At 39.6% G+C, this 9,317-nt stretch overlaps 1 pseudogene; it reads left to right on the top strand.

The window, feature by feature from the left end:
* The first annotated feature begins 5,188 nt into the window (after window positions 1–5,188).
* Window positions 5,189–7,713, top strand: LOC101993154 (annotated as a pseudogene).
* The last annotated feature ends 1,604 nt before the right edge of the window (window positions 7,714–9,317 follow it).

The following is a 9,317-nucleotide window of genomic DNA, read 5'->3' as shown; positions in this document are numbered from 1 at the left end:
TATGCAGACACTTCATCCAGCAGGGCCCGGGTTTTCTCAAGAGAGGCAAAGTAGACAGTCTTATATTTGTAAAGTCCAGACGTTTGAAAAGATTTTCACATTGTCCTGTTCACTACTTGTTCCTTCATGCCTCTCCTCCACTAAGAAAGCCAACACTTCCACAACAGATTACTCTTTAAGCCTGCAGGCAGAAGAACTGGAACTCAAACACAGCTCCCCCGCCACTCTTCCCAGTTCTGTCCAGAATCTGTCCTGCTCGAATCCTTTTCACTGACAGGAAGCCTTTCTACTTAAGCAATGTATTTGAGGACAGAATAAGGGTGCCTGATAAATAATTGAGAAGGGGTCCATGTAACTAGGGCTTCAAAATCTAAATCTACAAAGGGACACTGTGGTGATGAGTTGAGTGACAAATGTCCCTCATAGACTTATGTGTTTGAGAACTTTGTCCAGTAGGTGGTGCTGTTTGGAATCTGTAAGAGAGAGCCTTGTTGGAGGAAATACAACACTTGAGAGCATTTTTGAGGTTTTATAGATTGACCCTTGTGCTGTTTCCTTGCTTTTCTGGGTGTAAATGAAACCTAATCAGTCATGTTCTGATACCTGCAACCATGTTTTTTCTGCCTGTTGCCATGGTAAAATCTATTCCTTGCCTTATATTAACCAAGATAATTCTTTCTTCCCTGACTTGCCTTTTACTGTTCTCTGGGTTTTCATTGGAAACAATAGAACAATGACTGATGCCCAGACCGACATCATTGTCTTAAAACAAAATGAGATGTAAGCTCCAGAATGAACAACTAAAAAAAAAAAACTAGAGCCTTTGGCATCTGCCATAACCAAAGACTCTGACATTTAGGGATGACATCCAGGGACTTCATTCACCAGGGCCCGGGATTTCTAAAGAGAGGCAAAGCAGACAGTCCTTATTTTGTAAAGTCCAGACATTTGCAAAGATTTTTACATTGTCTTTATTTCCTGTTCAATTATTATTCCTTTACACATCTCCTCCACTAAATTTGGCAGTCCTTGGTCAGCTGAAATTAAGATTCAGCAAATAAATAGGGATCCCAGTATGGAATTAAAAGAGTCTAGAACTCACAATCCTGAAATTGAGGTTCCATCTTTAAAGCATATCAGCTAATAAAAAGTACAAGTATAGCAATATCCAAACATTCAACATCTAAAAACAATAGACTTTCCCTTGAAACAATGGTAATATCAATGGACATACTAATGTGAAAGGGGGAATTTTACGGAAATCAACAGAGCAAGTGATTAGGAAACTACATTCAAGACAAAATACTATTTGTAAGTAGAGGATACAGATTAAGGACTTGTTCAAATATCAGTAATAGTAAAGTTTAAGGGAGCAGTACCTCAAACAAGCTTTGAAATTAAAACAGAAACAAAAAAAGATAGGAGAAAAATGAAAAGCATAAAATTGGTACAATCCTCCTCCATGTATCTTCTAGTTTATTTAACACAAACATACGCATTTGTTTGCCTGTGCATAGGGATTGACTCTGGATTTCTAGGGTAAGGTGGACACCTTCAATCTAGCATAGCCCCGTAAAAGATGAAATGTTAGTTAGAATATAGAACATTGGAATATTGCACATTTAAATATCTCCTTCTTTGTATCATCTTTATTGGCAGTTCTCATAAAGAATAGTAAGACTCATGTGGCTTACTCCATGCTACCAAAAGCTCTAATGCCATGTTTAATGTGCTCTAAGAAGATTGGGTCAAAAGACTATCCTTCACTGAGTCTTCAGAGAAGACAGGCTCTAGCCTTTTATTTGTGTGTTTTGTTGTTGCGATAGTGTCTCATATATCCCGAGCTGACTTTGAACTGCCAAGTAGCTGAGCTGCACTTGCTCTTCCTGCCTTTGCATCCCAAGGGTCGGGATTTCAGATATGTGTTACCATGCCTGACATCAGTATTTCTGTTGGACAGGGACTTTTACTGATGCTCACATTGTGCTGCAGTGCAACGGGAGGGGAAATCCACATAGAAAATCCATAAAAGCCTCCTTTCTTCTGACGTGCATGATGTACACATCTGATTACTGCAATGCACAGGGCTGTCCCAATCCCTCTAAGGCTTCAGTAAAACTTGTGCCATGGCAACCTTTGTGATTTCAGTTGGTTAGCCAAATAGTAATTTATGACTGGAGATAATTGATATCCCGCACAATTCTACTCAAAGCCATCCTGTTAATGTCCCCACAGAATTATAACTTGTATTGTTTAGTTTTAATTTGCTGGCATAGAAGAAGAACTAATGATATTGTTTTACATTCTTTGCAGCTATAATTATTTTGTTCTGACAGAGGTTATACAGAAAGAGTTCACTGGAGCTCAATGAAACACTGTCTGTCAAAAGGACAGGGAAGAAATGTTGGAATGCTTTCGAGTTTTAAGAGTCAGTTCGAGCACTTGTGCAATTAAACCTTTTTAATCTTTACTTGTAGTTTTCTTTCCAAGAGACTGTGGTACATTTACCAACTCTGTAATATGTTAATAACTATATCAGTTATAGCCCCTGTTTTAAAATACATTTGTGGAATGTGTGTGCACACCGTAACCCCAGTGACTATGTTTATAGGATAGAGGGCATTTGAGTCTCCTACCTTTGTGTGGCCAGTGTCATACTGCGCAAAGATCTTGTGCTTGCATTTCCCATGGCATTTCCTCAGCTAAGACCTTTGTACCATTTCCATCTTTTCATAGCTACCATGCTGAAAATTGCATAGAAAATATTAGAATCTTTAGCCATGGGTAAGGGATACAAAACAAAAGCCATCAAGGAACACCTTTCTTTCCCTCAACTTGTGCCGATATCTCGGTGGAGACCTCCAATTGCCGTGCACCGTGCTTCCGTCTCTGCGTTTTGTGTGCTTGAACCCAGTTACCTAGCTTCGGGCAAGGGGGCTTGAGGTTAAAATACACAGACACACACAGACAGAGAGACAGCGACACGGGTCATCCTTGAATTCCTCAAGAATGCCCCTTTATTGCGTTCAGGGGCAGATTATATAGAGATAGCCACGCCCCAGCCAAACCCACCAGAAACCACTCTCCTGCCATCAGGAACTCCTGAAGGTCTCGTGCTCAGAGCAGCTGTAGGCACTCAGATCAGGGGATTACAATAAATTCAGGATATGGGGTCTCACTGCTCCCAACAAACTTGGAAGGTATATGTTTATGTATGCAAAGAAGAGAGAAATCTGAAATGACACCAGTAATTATACATCATATTTTTAGCATGAAATTATAGATTCCAATGTGCTGAATGCTGTCAAATTACAGAGGACTTCTTGGCCTTATTTTGCAACTGTTTGTGTTAATGAGCATGAAAGGTCTCTTTTAAAAGTCATTCTTAAGCCATCCCTAGTGAACTAATATGATAGCAATACCACCTCTTTCATGATGCTTATCTATTAAGATTCCACAATTATTTCTGACCCTACAAAATAATATTAACATGAAATCAGTTTGGGCTATTTAACATTTCACACAGACATTTAAAGAAGCAACTGTGTTAATAACCTCTTTCTGATAACTTGAGATAACTGACTCTGTTGATAATCAGAAGATGATTTACAGAACGAGGATGTTTTCATGTGCGAAAATGTACTTAAATTCATGGGACTTGAAAATTACCCATGAATGTAAGATCCTTTTGATATATTTTGTTTTTCAATTGCATAATTCCCAAAAATATAGAAGATACCTTTGTCCTAAACTCTTCTGTTAGTGACCCAGCAAGTAAACAGACTTCAGTAGAAGACATTAGCATACACTTAAGCATACTAAGGGCAATAATTTTGAAAATTAACTCTTTCTATTACTTATTATTACATGGTATTAGCACTGTGGTATAAATAATAAGAATGCTATGATTGAATATTAAGTTCTGTTGTGCATTTGTAGACTAGATTGGACATAATTCCAACAAAGACACTTGCACATATCATAGACAAAGTTTCCCACAGAACGGATTATTGCAACAATACTATTACAAATCAAAACTGGATGCTTCTGTATTGTCTAGTACTTGAAGATTTATAATAATGACAAATAACTTTTGATGATTAGATTTAAATTCTTTAATTTCAGAGAAGAAACTCACTCTGTTTAAGGAAAATATAACTTAATTTTTTTTTTAAATAACGATTTAAGAGGAAAGAGAAGCATGGAAGGGGGAGATGAAGCAAAGAGAAGAGATGAAACAAATGGAAGATCAAATGCTGAGCCTGATGTGTCTCTGGATAATTTACTGTCTGCTTATTGCACAGTTTGAGAATGCCTTCAATATGATCCTTTGAAAGAGGTAATAAATCATAGACAGAGGACAGACAATTAAATTCACTTGGCTGAAATCTTAGCTCAATTGTTTCTGGAAAATGCCCCAATCCTTCGTCTCCTTATAATTAAATGGTGATAATATCAGCTATCTAGTTATGTTCTTGAGAATCACAATGAATGCCATGTGATAGTAGTTAAATGGTAGCAAACTTTATCAATTGCTATTGAACCGTGTTTTTGTTTAACATAGTTCTGAGAAATTCTCACTAGAAACTGATTTCAACTGAGAAAGAACAAATCTGAAAAAGAGCGAGATTCTTCACAGGAAATCAAGTTTATGGTAGGTAAAAATATAAAGATAGCAACTATAATGTTTTCCTTCTCATCTTCACACAGAAGACTGTGCTTCTCCTGTGATGTCTATCCTTGTCCTAAGATTTTAAACATCGATATATGATGATGTTTAAAGAAAGGTTTAACAAGCAAAAACCACACAGGATTTTCTCTTTAAAAATAATCTGAGCTCTGTGAACTAAACTACTAGGGAACCTTATACTTTATATTCTACCATGTTTCCTGACATGCTTTAAAAGGTTATAAATTTTTCATTATTGGATATGTGTCTCAAGTCTTGCAAAGAATGATCTCTGCCCCCAGCATACATAAATTTGGAATTGGGAGCTGCATGTGAAATATTTAAACTTCTTGTGAAATAACTCATTCTGACACTCTTATAATTGCAGGGCTACTCCAGATCCCTGGGAAAGAGGTGGTATGTCCCTGCCATACAAAACTAGGGCTAGGGAGTCCCGGTGGCGGTGGCGGTGGCGGCGTGTGGGGGCTGCGCGCGGGAGAGGCGTGGGCTGGCACGCGGGGCGAAGAATAATCATGGGCCAGACTGGGAAGAAATCTGAGAAGGGACCGGTTTGTTGGCGGAAGCCTGTAAAATCAGAGTACATGAGACTGAGACAGCTCAAGAGGTTCAGAAGAGCTGATGAAGTAAAGACTATGTTTAGTTCCAATCGTCAGAAAATTTTGGAAAGAACAGAAACCTTAAACCAAGAATGGAAGCAGCGAAGGATACAACCTGTGCACATCATGACTTCTGTGAGCTCATTGCGCGGGACCAGGGAGTGTTCAGTGACCAGTGACTTGGATTTTCCAGGACAAGTCATCCCATTAAAGACCCTGAATGCAGTCGCATCGGTGCCCATAATGTATTCTTGGTCACCCTTACAGCAGAATTTTATGGTGGAGGATGAAACTGTTTTACATAACATTCCTTATATGGGAGATGAAGTGCTAGACCAGGATGGCACTTTCATTGAAGAACTAATAAAAAATCATGATGGAAAAGTTCATGGAGACAGAGAATGTGGATTTATAAATGATGAAATTTTTGTGGAGTTGGTAAATGCTCTTGGCCAATACAATGATGATGACGATGATGATGATGGAGATGATCCTGATGAAAGAGAAGAAAAACAGAAAGATCTAGAGGATAGTCGAGATGATAATAAAGAGCACTGCCTGCCTCGGAAGTTCCCTGATGATAAAATTTTTGAAGCTATTTCCTCAATGTTTCCAGATAAGGGCACAGCAGAAGAACTTAAAGAAAATATAAAGAACTCACTGAGCAGCAGCTCCCTTGTGCTCTGCCTCCTGAATGCACCCCAAACATAGATGGACCAAATGCTAAGTCTGTTCAGAGGGAGCAGAGCTTACATTCATTTTATACACTTTTCTGTCGGCGATGTTTTAAGTATGACTGCTTCCTACATCCCTTCCACGCAACACCCAATACATATAAGCGGAAGAACACAGAGACAGCTCTGGACAACAAGCCTTGTGGACCACAGTGTTACCAGCATCTGGAGGGAGCTAAGGAGTTTTCTGCTGCCCTCACTGCCGAGAGGATAAAGACACCACCCAAACGCCCAGGGGGCCGCAGAAGAGGAAGACTTCCAAATACCAGCAGCAGCAGACCCAGCACCCCCACCATCAGTGTGCTGGAGTCAAAGGACACAGACAGCGACAGGGAAGCAGGGACTGAAACTGGGGGAGAGAACAATGACAAAGAAGAGGAAGAGAAGAAAGATTTGCTCCTCTGAAGCAAATTCTCGTTGTCAAACACCAATAAAGATGAAGCCAAATATTGAACCTCCTGAGAACGTGGAGTGGAGCGGTGCTGAAGCCTCCATGTTTAGAGTGCTCATCGGTACTTACTACGATAATTTTTGCGCCATTGCTAGGCTAATTGGGACCAAAACATGTAGACAGGTGTATGAGTTCAGAGTCAAAGAGTCCAGTGTCATAGCGCCTGTCCCCACTGAGGATGTGGATACTCCGCCAAGAAAGAAGAAAAGAAAACATCGGTTGTGGGCCGCACACTGCAGAAAGATACAACTGAAAAAGGACGCTCCTCTAACCATGTTTACAACTATCAACCCTGTGACCATCCACGACAGCCTTGTGACAGTTCGTGCCCTTGTGTGATAGCACAAAATTTTTGTGAAAAGTTTTGTCAATGTAGTTCAGAGTGTCAAAACCGCTTTCCTGGATGCCGGTGCAAAGCTCAGTGCAACACCAAGCAGTGTCCATGCTACCTGGCTGTTAGAGAGTGTGACCCTGACCTCTGTCTCACATGTGGAGCTGCCGACCACTGGGACAGTAAAAACGTGTCCTGCAAGAACTGCAGTATTCAGCGGGGCTCTAAAAAGCACTTACTGCTGGCACCGTCTGATGTAGCGGGCTGGGGGATCTTTATCAAAGATCCTGTACAGAAAAATGAATTCATCTCAGAGTACTGTGGAGAGATCATTTCTCAGGATGAAGCAGACAGAAGAGGGAAAGTGTATGACAAATATATGTGCAGCTTCCTGTTCAACTTGAACAATGATTTTGTGGTGGACGCAACCCGCAAGGGCAACAAAATTCGTTTTGCTAATCATTCCGTAAATCCAAACTGCTATGCAAAAGTTATGATTGTGAACGGTGACCACAGGATAGGCATCTTTGCTAAGAGAGCCATCCAGACTGGTGAAGAGCTGTTTTTTGATTACAGATACAGCCAGGCTGATGCCCTCAAGTATGTGGGCATCGAAAGAGAAATGGAAATCCCTTGACATCACTACCTCTTCCCCTCCTCTCTGAAACAGCTGCCTTAGCTTCAGGAACCTTGAGTACTGTGGGCAATTTAGAAAAAGAAAATGCAGTTTGAAATTCTGAATTTGCAAAGTACTGTAACAGTAATTTATAGTAATGAGTTTAAAATCGACTTTTTATTGCCTTCTCACCAGCTGCAAAGTGTTTTGTACCAGTGAATTTTTGCAATAATGCAGTGTGGTACATTTTTCAACTTTGAATAAAGAATACTTGAACTTGTAAAAAAAAAAAAAACTAGAGCTACTTGAATAGCACACTGGGAGTCACGCATCTGGGTAACTGATTTTAGTCAAGCTTCTAAGATGCACAGATTTGAACTCTTCCTAGAATTTCGTCTAAAGTGAGGGTGAGAGATGATAGAGATTTAAAAGCAAAGTAAGATTGAGCCTGTTTTTTTGACTGGTTTTCCTAACAGATATGAGGAATATGGAACACTTTTAAGTTGGAAGAATTTTTATGTATGAAGAAGTGCTTTGCTTTTCAGGACATAGCTACTTGGAAGACCTGAGGCTGATTTTGCACATCACAAAATCTGATTGGAAGGAGATCAGTGGGAGGCATTCCCTAGCACCATTTTCATTCCGTGCTGTAATTAAGAATATCACTTCAAATGCTTAATTTCCTCATATCGTATCACTCACGGATTTTGTTTTGAAGCCTTGAATCTTCAATAAGAAACTGGGAAGAGTCCCTTAGAATACAGATGGTCAGTCCTTTCATTAATTGCTTACCTTCTGCTATAACAGGCTATCCTGTTTATGCCTTCTTCTGGTTTCTACTATTTGTACTTAAGATTATCCTTCTTTGTTTTTTCAACGCGGTGCTCTGAGCTCGTTAGATAGCAGTTCATGTATTTTACTACTTTGGATGGTGACAGTAACAGAGCTCATGCGATAGTATACAAGATTTTATAAATGATCATAGGTTTTGAAGAGAGAAAATTGAACACATCTGTCGTATTCTGACTACAGCTATGAAAAGATAATCCACTTGAAACATTTGAAATATAAATGGCGTTGGTTTGGAAAAAGAGGGAGATATAGTTACCCCAAGTCTGCAAATAACAGAAACTGGATTTTTTTTTAAAAAAATAGATAATGTGATTGAAATAGATAATGTGATTGAAATACAGATACTTGGCTTATCTGGACAAAGCCCAGCTTCCCTGACATGTGAGAGCTGGGTTTTAGAAGGGCAAAGATACAGACAGATGTTGCCTGTGCCAGAGAGAGCTGTGAAGAAATGCCTTGGACCTTCCTGTCCTAATCCTCCAATATTCGGCCAATATTCCCCTTAGGAAAAATCCATCCAAACCTTGACACATCATTATGGAAGGTCATGTTGCATGTCCTTAAGTTGCACTATAGAGTGCAGAGGCCTGGAAGCACACAGCATGAAGAAAGGGTACAGAATCAAGCAGACCAAGCAATAGAACACAAAGAAAAGGAATTCCAGCTTCTTGTACGGAAGTACAGAAAAAAGTATATAGAATCAAATTATCTCTGAATTAGTCTCCAACTCCCCTTCAGGAAAATGGTTAATTGAAAATACTATCATGTATGACAGCATTAGAAAAAAGAACTATTGTAAATGAGTATAAAACCGAGAGCCGAGTCCCAAGGCTCACCGCTTAAACTATTCAGTCATCAAAATAACCTCTTATTAAACAATGTCAAGTGGAAGTTAGTGCAGAACACTCTGTCCTTGCAATTTGCTTCTGTGCTAGCACATATATCTCCTAAGATAAACACCCAAGAAACTTAAACCATGCCAAGCCAAACTAAAAAGAAATGACGCCAACATCAACTGATAGATACGGATTTTCCAGGCGATTTACC

Source organism: Microtus ochrogaster, chromosome 19 (genome assembly GCF_000317375.1).
Source record: "Microtus ochrogaster isolate Prairie Vole_2 chromosome 19, MicOch1.0, whole genome shotgun sequence".
Lineage (NCBI taxonomy): Eukaryota > Metazoa > Chordata > Mammalia > Rodentia > Cricetidae > Microtus > Microtus ochrogaster.
Note: the sequence above shows the minus strand (reverse complement) of the source record. Positions and strands in the feature narration are given on the sequence as shown.